Source organism: Urocitellus parryii, chromosome X (assembly GCF_045843805.1).
Source record: "Urocitellus parryii isolate mUroPar1 chromosome X, mUroPar1.hap1, whole genome shotgun sequence".
Classification (NCBI taxonomy): Eukaryota; Metazoa; Chordata; class Mammalia; order Rodentia; family Sciuridae; genus Urocitellus; species Urocitellus parryii.
The window spans coordinates 86,519,109-86,529,764 of record NC_135547.1 but is presented as its reverse complement, the minus strand read 5'-3'; the positions used below and the strand labels follow the sequence as shown (position 1 = coordinate 86,529,764).

Here is a 10,656-nt window from a genome sequence, read left to right as displayed (position 1 = left end):
AAAGGTTAAAAATAGAAGAATGGGTTGATACGATGGTGCACTGTAATCCCGGTTACTTGGGAGGCTGAGGCAGGAAGATTGAAAATTTGAGTTCTGGACAAGTTAGCAAGATGTTGTCTCAAAATAAAAAAAAAAGGGGGGGGGAGCTGGAGATGTGGCTCAGTGATATAAACACCTCTTGGTTCAATCCTCCATATCAGAAAAAAAAAAAAAGAAAAAAGAATGGGCACCAGGTACCATGGGGCAAGTAGCAGCAGCTCTGGAGGCTGAAGCAGGAGGATTGCTAGTTCAAAGCCAGCCTCAGCTACTTAGCTAAGCCCTAAGCAATTCAGTGAGACCCTATCTCTAAATAAAATATAAAAAGGGCTGGGGATGTGGCTTAGTAGTTAAGTGCCCCTGGGTTCAGTCTCTGGTTTTAAAAAGGAAAAAAAAAATAATGGGCAAAGATGTACAAGACAAATGCAAATGAAGAAAGCAAATAATGCAATCTTAATATCAGACAAGTTAGGAATTCAGAAGAAAAAGCACTGATTTATTGTGAAACTCACAAAAAACAAGGAAAGACTGGGAAACTGTCACATATTGAAGCAGACATGATCATTAAATGCAATATGGTATCTTGAATTTGAGCCTGGGATAGAAAAAGAATGCAGTGGAATAACTGATGAAATCTGAAAAAAATGTGGACATTTTAGTTAATAGCAATATACCAGTGTCAATATCTTAGTTTTTGACAAATGTAGTTATACATGATGTTAACAGAAGGGAAAACTAGGTGAAGGGTATATGGAAATTCTGTATTACCTCTGTAAGTTTCTTATGAATATATCTTTTAAAAAATAAAAGGTTATTTCAAAAAAACATTAATTGTGACAAAGAAGGCCAAAATTTACAATGAAGATATAAAATTTTGAATATTTTTGAACCAAATAACATAGCAACTGTCAACGAAATTAAAATGAGATTCAGAGGCCAACAGATAGTAAATTGAAACGCACTAAAACCAAGAGAAATTTAACTCACCTTTTTCATTCCAGGACAGATTAAAGCAATAGAAAATCCAGTAACAACATAGAAAACTTAAACAACAAAGTCAATATTAGGCCAAGAATAAAAATCTCAATAAATTCCAAAAAGTAAACAGAAGATATTTTTCTCTAATTACTACTGGAAAAAAATAGAAGTTGATATAAATGGATCTTTTTTTTTTTTTTTAGAGAGAGAATTTTTAATTTTTTTTTTTTTTTTTTTTTTTAGTTTTCTGCGGACACAACATCTTTGTTTATATGTGGTGCTGAGGATCGAACCCAGGCTGCACGCATGCCAGGCAAGCGCGCTACCACTTGAGCCACATTCCCAGCCCATGGATCTTTTTTTGACTATGCAAAAACTCAAAACAACTCTTGGATCAAAGGAGAAACTCAAGCCAAAATTGCTCAATTTTCAGACAATAGTGGTATTGAAAAACTACATATCCAGAATCTATGGTACAGTGAAAGCAGTGATCAGAGGAAAGTTTATAGCCTTAAAATACTTATATGAAAAACATGGAAAAAAGTAAATGAATAAACATTAGACTCAAAGAGTTAGACAAAAAAAAAAAAAATCCTAGCAGCTTGGGAGGCTGAGGCAGGAGGATCATGAGTTCAAAGCCAGCCTCAGCACAAGAGAGGTGCTAAGCAACTCAGTGAGACCCTGTCTCTAAATAAAATACAAAATAGGGCTGGGGATGTGGCTCAGTGCTTGATTGGCCCTGAATTCAATCCCTGTACCCAAAATTAATTAATTAATTCAAGGAGAGCAGAAGGAAAGAATTAACCAAGATAAAAACTTGAATCAAAGAGTTAGAAAACATCTAGATAACAGAGGATGAATGAATAAATGTACTGATTCTGTGAAAAAGAAATATATAAGCTCTTAGATAATGTAGTCCAGAAAAGAAAAAGAAAAGCACCAATATACAAAATAAGAAATTAATAGATGAACAGAACTATAGCAAGTAGACTTTTAAACATCAAAAAAGACTTCACACAACTCTACACAAATGGTTTTAAAGACCTAGGAGAAATGGATAATGTAGTAGAAAAATATAACTGACCCTAAAAGAGAAAATTCCAAACAGAACCATTTCCTTGGAAGAAATAGAGAAAGCTTTAAGGAGCTATGCACCTCCTAAAAGTATTAGACCAAGATCTTTTCACAAGGGAAAGTTCATTAATATCAAACAACAGATAATCCCAATGCTATTTTTAAATTTTTGGATCTCAATGCTATTTTTATTTTTTGAGCCTAAAGGAACATTTTGTGTAGTGCTGGGGACCAAACCCAGGACCTCATGCATGCTAGGAAAGCAATCTACTAGTGAGCTGCAACCCCAGCCCCCAAACACGTTAAAATCTTTTTATGAAGTGAGTATAATACTGATGCCAAGATCTGACACAGATTCTACAAGAAGCCAGGTACAATGGTACATGCCTGGGATCCCAGTAACTTGGGAGGCTGAATCACAGGTTCAAGGCCAGCTTCAGCAATTTAGCAAGACCCTAAGCTGGGGCTGGGGTTGTGGCTCAGTGGTAGAGCACTTGCCTTGCACATGTGGGGCCCTGGGTTCGATCCTCAGCACCACATAAAAATAATTGAAATAGAGGTATTGTGTCCAATTACAACTGAAAAAAAAGACCCTCAGCAACTTAGCAAAAACCTGTCTCAAAATAAAAAGTAAAAAGGACTGGGTATGTAGTTCAGCGATAGAGTGTTCTTGGTTTCAATTACCACTACCAAGAGGAAAAAATAGAATATATCAGAAAAAGAAAACCATATAAATTAATCCTTACTTATGAATCCTGATGTAAATCACAAAGATTTACATCAGGTTGTGATTTACATCAGGATTCATAAGTAAGGACTAAGGACTATGTGGAGTTTATTCCAAGAATGTAAGAATCACTCAATATTAGGAAATCCATTAATACACATTATTAAATCTAAGTAGAAAAATAATATCAGCATCTCTAGAGATGTCAAAGTTTTGTTTGACAAAACTCAATATTATTCTTTTTAAGGAAATTTCAATAAAAGAAATATATCGCTTCTTCTTTATATGATGTATTATTTCTTTCTTTCTGTTGATAGATTCATAGATTTCCCAAATTCATCATTTTACTTAAGCAGAAAATACTCCCAGAATTTATATGTTAAAATCAGAATTCAGGTAATGGTATTTACTTACTTTCTCTACTATAAATTTAACATTGTATTGGAGGTAGTAATCATTGCAATTAGAAAAAGAATAAATTAAAAGTACATATTTGGAATGGAGGAGACAAAGCTATTACTATTTATATGATAAGATTATAGAGCCAGAAAACTCAAATGAACCAATAGAAAAACTACTACAAATGAGAAAAATCAATAAGGTAGCAAGATATAAAATTAATATATAGAAATCATCCATTTGGAAGATGTATAAAATAAAAGGCTACATTTATTAAAGAAGAAAGATATAATAACTAGAAACCTTAAAAAGAAATGTCTAGCTGGGTGTGGTAGAACACACCTGTAATCCAAGACTCTTAGGAGGATGAAGCAGGAGGATCACAAGTTTGAGACCAGCCTAGGCAACTTAGTGACACCCTGTCCAAAATAAAAAAGGGATGGGGATGTGGCTCAATGGTAGGAGTGCTTGCCTAGTATGTGCAAGGTCCTAGGTTCAATCCCCAGAACTGCCAAAAGAAAAAAATTATGTCTCAAATCTTTGTGAGAAATATTTATATCACCCTAAAGAAAAATGTAGAGGTACTCCATGTTCTTATAAAAATTCAAAATCATAAAGATGTCAAATTAGTTGCTTTTTTTTGAGATGGTATCTTACTATGTTGCCCGAGCTAGTCTCAAACTCCTGGGCTCAAGTGATGCTCCTAACTCAGCCTTCCAAGTAGCTGGGACTACAGGTATATCACTGTGCCTGTTCAAATTAATTTATAAATTCAGTGTAAGCCCATTAAAAATATTTACTTTTTCTGAAATTAGAAAAGCTAATTTTAATGTTGATAAGGGAAAATAATAAGGGGCTGGGGATGTAGCTCAGTGGTGGACTGCTTACTTAGAAATACATTACCCCAGTAATACATAACACACACACAAAGCAAGCATGGTCAGGATATCTCTGAAAGGAAGAACAATGATAGGGGATTCCTGCCATAATAATTATTCATTAAAAAAAATAAACCTGTCTCTGTTGACTTCAACTGGGTTAGCTGGCATGTGCCTGCACTTGGTTGGTGGCTTGGCCAGAAGTAGATTGCTATAGGATGCATCAGCTGGGATGACCAAGTTCATTTTATTTATTTATTTTAGTTTTAGGTGGACACAATATCTTTATTTTTTATGTGCTGCTGAGGATTGAACCCAGTGCCTCACGCATCCTAGGTGAGTACTCTACCACTGAGCCACAACCCCAGCCCCCAAGTTCATTTTTACAAGTCTTTCACAGTCCTCCAGTAGGCTAGCGTGGGTATATATGGCTGTGGTAGAGGTCCAAGAGAGGAAGCAGAACATGTAAGAAGTTTTTTTCTAAGTCTGTGCTTATAACAAGTTTTCTACTATCCTGTTAGTTAAAGCAAGTCACATGGCCAGACAGTGTGCAAGGGTACCATGAAAGGTTGTGGATACAGAGATAAATGAAAAACTGGGGTCATTAATGAAATATGTCATAAAAATTGTGACTAAAAATCTGGAGGTGGTATATGCCTGTAGCCTAATCTACTTGGGAGGATGAGGAAGGAGGGTTGCTGCTTGAGCCCAGGAGTTCAAGGTCAGCCTGGACAACATAGTAAAACCTAATTTTGAAGGGAGAAAGGAAGGGATGAAGGAAGAAGGAAAGAAGGATGAAAGGAAGGAAAGACTAAGAAAGAGAAAGAGAAAAATAATTAAGAAATGAAAATAGAAAGGAAGAAATAAACTAAAAGAGAAAGAAAAATTAGAAAGGGCAAAAGAAAGAAAACATTTACATTTGTTTAGATATAATTTACTTGGAAAAAAATCTATTAGCTAAGTCAAAATAATGACAAACTGGAAAAAATTCCGAAAACTGATACCGCTGACAAAGATGTGATATCTTTAATTATACAACAAGGTTCTAGACATCAAAGAAAGGCCAACAATCCAACAGAAAAAGGAGAGATGATAAAAAGTTAATTCATAGTAAAAGATATAAAGATAATCCTTATACAAATGGAAACATATTCAACTTTACTCATAATAAGAGAAATACAAGTTAAAACTACACTGAGATACCATTTCTCACTTATCACATTGTCAAAAACCTCAGTCTAACAATATACCTCGTTGCTTGTAAGGCTGTGGTGAAACAGATACACCCACACATTGCTGGTAGAAATGCAAAAGGATACACCACCTATGGAGTTCAAATTTAGCAATATCTATTAAAATTATAAATGTAATTTTGGGGATTTATCCTATGGAAATATCTGCATATGCATGCGATATCTATTCACTGTAATACCAAAAACTAAAAACACCCCAACCATGTATCAGTCAGGGACCACAGTCATTAAATAAGAGTGTACATCCACATAATTTAAGACTCTAAGGCAGTCATCTATGTACTGTTATAAGTGGCTTTCAAAATAGTGAAAATGCTCTAATGCTCTGATGTGGAAAAACCTCCAGGTGTATTATTAAGTGAAAAGGCAACATATATAACCATATGGAGAGTATGGTACTTTGTGTTAGGGGGCGGTAGAATATACATTTATAGTGTTTGTAACTGCAGAAAGAAACATTGGAAAGAGAAAACAAATGAACAAAACTGATACCAAAGGGTGTTTTTTTTTTGGGGGGGGGGTCAACTGAGTGGACAGGGGTAAGTGAAATGTTTCAAAGCACAACTTTATTTTTAATAACATTCTTTATTGTTTAGACAAAAGCTAATTTTGGCTTCACCATTTATTTATTGCTAAAATAAATTCAAAGCAAGTATGCAGTTTCTTTTATACTAGAGCAAACCAGGAAATCAAGACACAATTACCATCATCAAATCTTTTTTTTTTTTTTTTTTTGATACTGGGGAATGAACCTAGGGTGGCTTAAGCATTGAGCCACATCCCCAATCCTTCCTTTTGATCTTTTATTTTGAGAGGCAGTCTCGCTAAATACCTAGGGCTTCACTAATTTGCTGAGACAGGTCTCGAATTTACAATCCTCCTGCCTCAGCCTCCTGAGCCACTGGGATTATAGGCATGTGTCACCATACCTGGCTCTCCCATCATCTTCCATCTCTACCATCATCTTCTAGACAACAACATGTCCATAAGTTTGGCCTGAAGAAACTCAGATTCTACCAGTTTTTGAGGCATTCCATATTTAATTAGTGTAGGCACTGCAGGTACTTTCAATTGGTTTCTGAAATCATCATTTGGATCTCTCCAGCAAGATTTTTCTCTTGGCAGTGGGTGAAAATACATCCTTCACTAATATGCTTCAGCCCCTCTTGAACAACTGGTTCAGCCTGCACACAGTAGGGATACTAGCTTTTCCCTTCAGAGTCCTTAGTACTCGTAAAGTAGGAGAAAATGGTCTTGTCTGTTGTGCTGCTTCACAGCCTGATTGAATTCCTCAAAACGCAACATGCTCACTTCCTTGTAGGTAGACATGAGTACTGTGCATTGCATGGTGCTGGAAGAGCCTTCTCTCAAAGCATAATTTTAAAATACTTTGATATTCAGTCCAGTTACTCAGGAGGCTGAGGCAGAAAGTTCACAAGTTTGAGGTCAGCCTGGGCAGTTTAGCAAGACCTGCCTCAAAATTAAAAAAAAAAAAAAAAAGAATTGAAAACAGGAATGGGGATGTAGCTTAGTAGTAAAGTGCTCCTGAGTTCAAACTTCAGTACCTAAATAAATAAATATTGAATAGTTTTGATACTGAAAATATATGTATATTAGCTATAGAAAATATATAAAAACAAAACACAATAGTAACCAAAACTCTAAAGAAAATATAAATTAATATAAAATAATTCTAAAGAGAAAACCTTAAACTTATATAATACAGAAGAAGACATGCTGAACAAATTAGGAGATATTCCATGCTCTTGGATGGAATCAGTTAATATTACAATGCTGTCAACTTCCCCAAATTAATTTATAAATTCAGTGTGATCCCCATCAAAATCTCACTTGCATTTTTTAAGACCTTGATAGATTTAAAACTTATGTGATGATATAATGAAGATAATCTTAAAAGAAGACTAAAGAGGAAAAAAAACCACCCTATCAGATGTTAAGATACATTATAAAACATTAAAACCAATGTGGTATTAGTGCAAGACTAGACATAGACACACTTATACATATCATAATATGGATATGATAAAGTTGGCATGGCAAATCAATGGGAAAAGGAGGAATTTTTAGTATTTGATGATGGAAAATCTGGCTTACTGTGTGAAAAAAAAAAACTATCTTCACCTATCACCACTTGTAAGAATGAATTCTAGCTGGGTGTGGTGGTGCATGCCTGTAATCCCAATGGCTTCGAAGGCTGAAGCAGTAGGATCAAGAGTTCAAAGTCAGGCTCAGCAATGGCTAGGCACTAAGAAACTCAGTGATACCTTGTATCTAAATAAAACACAAAAATAGGGATGGGGATGTGGCTCAGTGTTTGAGTGCCCCTGAGTTCAATCCCTGGTACAAAAAATAAATAAGTAAAAAAGAATGGATTATGGATTCTAGATGGATTAAGGCCTATATTTGAAAGGTGATACTATGAAATTAATGGAAAAAAAGGAGGAGAATATCTTTTTGAGTTAGGAAGGGTAAGTACTTTAAAAATAAAATCCCCAGGGCTGGTGATATGGCTCAGTAGTAGAGTGCTTGCCTAGCATGTGCAAGGCACTGGGTTCAATCTCCAGCACCAAATAAATAAATAAATTAAATCTCTAAACCTCAAACTACAAAGTGAAACTTGTAATCCCAGCTACTAAGGAAGCTCAACAGAAAGACTGTAAATTCAAGGCCAGACTAGACAACTTAGTGAGACCTGTCTCAAACTAAAAATTAAAAAAGCACTGGAGACATAGCTCAGTGGTTAAACACCCCTGGAGTCAATGCCCAGTACTGTAAAAACAAGTAAGTAAACAGCCAAACAAAACAAAAGAAAAAGCCCACAAAGGGAAAAAAAAAACTGATGAATTTTATTTCATCAAAATTAACAATTTCTGTTCAAAGAAGTCTAACATTTTCAAAGTTACAACAGAATATTTACAATGTCTGAATCTGACTAATAGCTAGACTCTGTTAGAAACTCCAGTAAATTAAAATGAAATCCATAGGAAAGATAGGAACTTCAACATAAAATATGAGCTGTTAAGCAAGCAATTTACAGAACAGGTGTTTAATACACATATGAAAGGATGCTAAAAATGCATTAGTATACAAAGAAATATAAGCTAAACCAAAATACTGAGTCACACCTGTTAGACTGGCAAATACTAGAAGGCTGGAAAACATCAAATCTCAATGAGGATGCAGGCATATAGAAATCCTTATATGTGGTCAAAGTATGGGACTGGTACAGCCATCCTGGAGAACCATTTAGAAGAACTGGTGTCCAATGTGAAACTAAATATATATGTACACTTTAGGATACAATCGTTCTGCTCTTGGGTGTATGTTCCAGAACAAATTCTCTCTTGGTACAGTGACATTCACCTGTAATCCCAGCTATTTATGAGGGTGAGGCAGGAGTATTCCAAGTTCAAGGCCACCCTTGTCAACACAGTGAGTCCTTGTCTCAAAACAAAATGAAAAAAAAAAGGAGAGGGGATTTGGGATGCAGCTTAGTGGTAGAGTGTTTGTCTAGTATGTATTAGGTCCTAGGCTCAAGTAAGCAAACAGACAAAAGAAAAAAAACCTTATTGCAAAACAAATCCTCATACAGGTCAATAAGGGGACATGTACAAGGATGTTCACTGAAGTATTATTTGTACCATTGGGGAGCTAGAGACAATCATGCTGTCCATTGAATATTTAGGGGAAATGCAGCAAAAGTGCCCTAGTTACCATGAGGAGGTAGAAGCAAGGGATTAGAAGTATACATAAAAACAGAAGAATGGATGAAAAAAGCAATAGAATGAGATATCATTACTTAAAATAAAATATACAAACACAAAGCATCATCAAGGAACAACTTGATATTATGTGCCTCCTGAGGTGATACAATATGAAATAAAGGATATTTTCTATGTACTCCTCTTGCTGAAAACATTTAATCTGAATCTAACCATATTGAAAGAAAGCATGATCCCATAATGTGGGACATTATACATAACAATGAGCCTGCAAGATAATCTCAACTTGAAGCCAGCTTGAGCAACTCAGTGAGACCCTGTTTCACAATGCAATAAAAATGATTGGGGATGTAGTTTGTGGTAGAGAGCACTTGCATAGAGTGTGTAAGGCTCTAGGTTAAATTCCCATATTGAAGAAAAAGGAAAGGAAAAGTACAACTATCCTGGACTCCTCAAAAATATCAATGTCATTTGAAACACACAAAAAATATAGGGAGAAGAAAGCCAGGTGTGGTAGCACATGCCTGTAATCCCAGCAATTTATGAGGCTGAGGCAGGAGGATCACAAATTTGAGGTCAGCCTCAACAGCTTTAGCAAGATCCTCAGCAACTCGGTGAGACCTTGTCTCAAAATAAAAAATAAAAAGGGCTGAAGATGTAGCTCAATAGTAAAATGCCCATGAGTTCAATCCCCAGTATACTCCCTGAAATAGGGGGGAGGTACAATAAAAAACCCACAAAGATATAGGGGTCTGAGCTAAACTCTGAGCCCTTGGCTATATTTGATATTACTGAATAACTGCTAAATTTTCTTAAGTGTGATAGTGGTATTGTGATTATGTAGAATATTTGGCAAAATAGTAAGGGCACATGGACTTTCATTATACTTTTCTTCTAACTGTCCTGAATTTTTTTTTTTAAAGGATTTTTTTTTTTTAAAGAGAGAGTGAGAGAGGGGAGAGAGAGAGAGAGAGAGAGAGACTTTTTTAATATTTATTTTTTAGTTCTCGGCGGACACAACATCTTTGTTGGTATGTGGTGCTGAGGATCGAACCCGGGCCGCACGCATGCCAGGCGAGCGCGCTACCGCTTGAGCCACACCCCCAGCCTGTCCTGAATTTTGAAAAATTAAAAATTTGAGGAAATATATGCATCTAAAACAATACATCTATTGCAAGGTGGCAAATGTAAAGATATGCATAAAATATCTTAGATTGACTGTGTATAGGAGGGAAATTAAAGTGGGAAGTAGAGATGAAAGTCATTTTAAGTAAAAACAGAAACCTTTCATTAAAATAATACATATTCATCATATAAATGGAAAACACAGAAAAGCACAAGGAAGAAAATTAAATTCACTGATAATCTCATTTTCTCCATCAGCAGTTCTCAAAATGTGGTACCTAGACTAGCAACAATAACAGCTTCTTCTTCGTTGTCGTCATCATCATCATCATCATCATCATCACTACCACCATGCTTGGGAACTTGTTAGAAACGCAAATTCCTGGGTCCTAAACCCCCTAAACCAGACTTACTGAACCAAAACTCTGGGTGTGGGGCCCAGT

The 10,656-nt window shown here is 35.6% G+C and overlaps 1 pseudogene; it reads right to left on the bottom strand.

Annotated features, from left to right (window-relative positions):
* Positions 1–6,305: 6,305 nt before the first annotated feature.
* On the bottom strand, positions 6,306–6,674 carry LOC113195785 (thioredoxin domain-containing protein 17 pseudogene; annotated as a pseudogene).
* Positions 6,675–10,656: the final 3,982 nt, after the last annotated feature.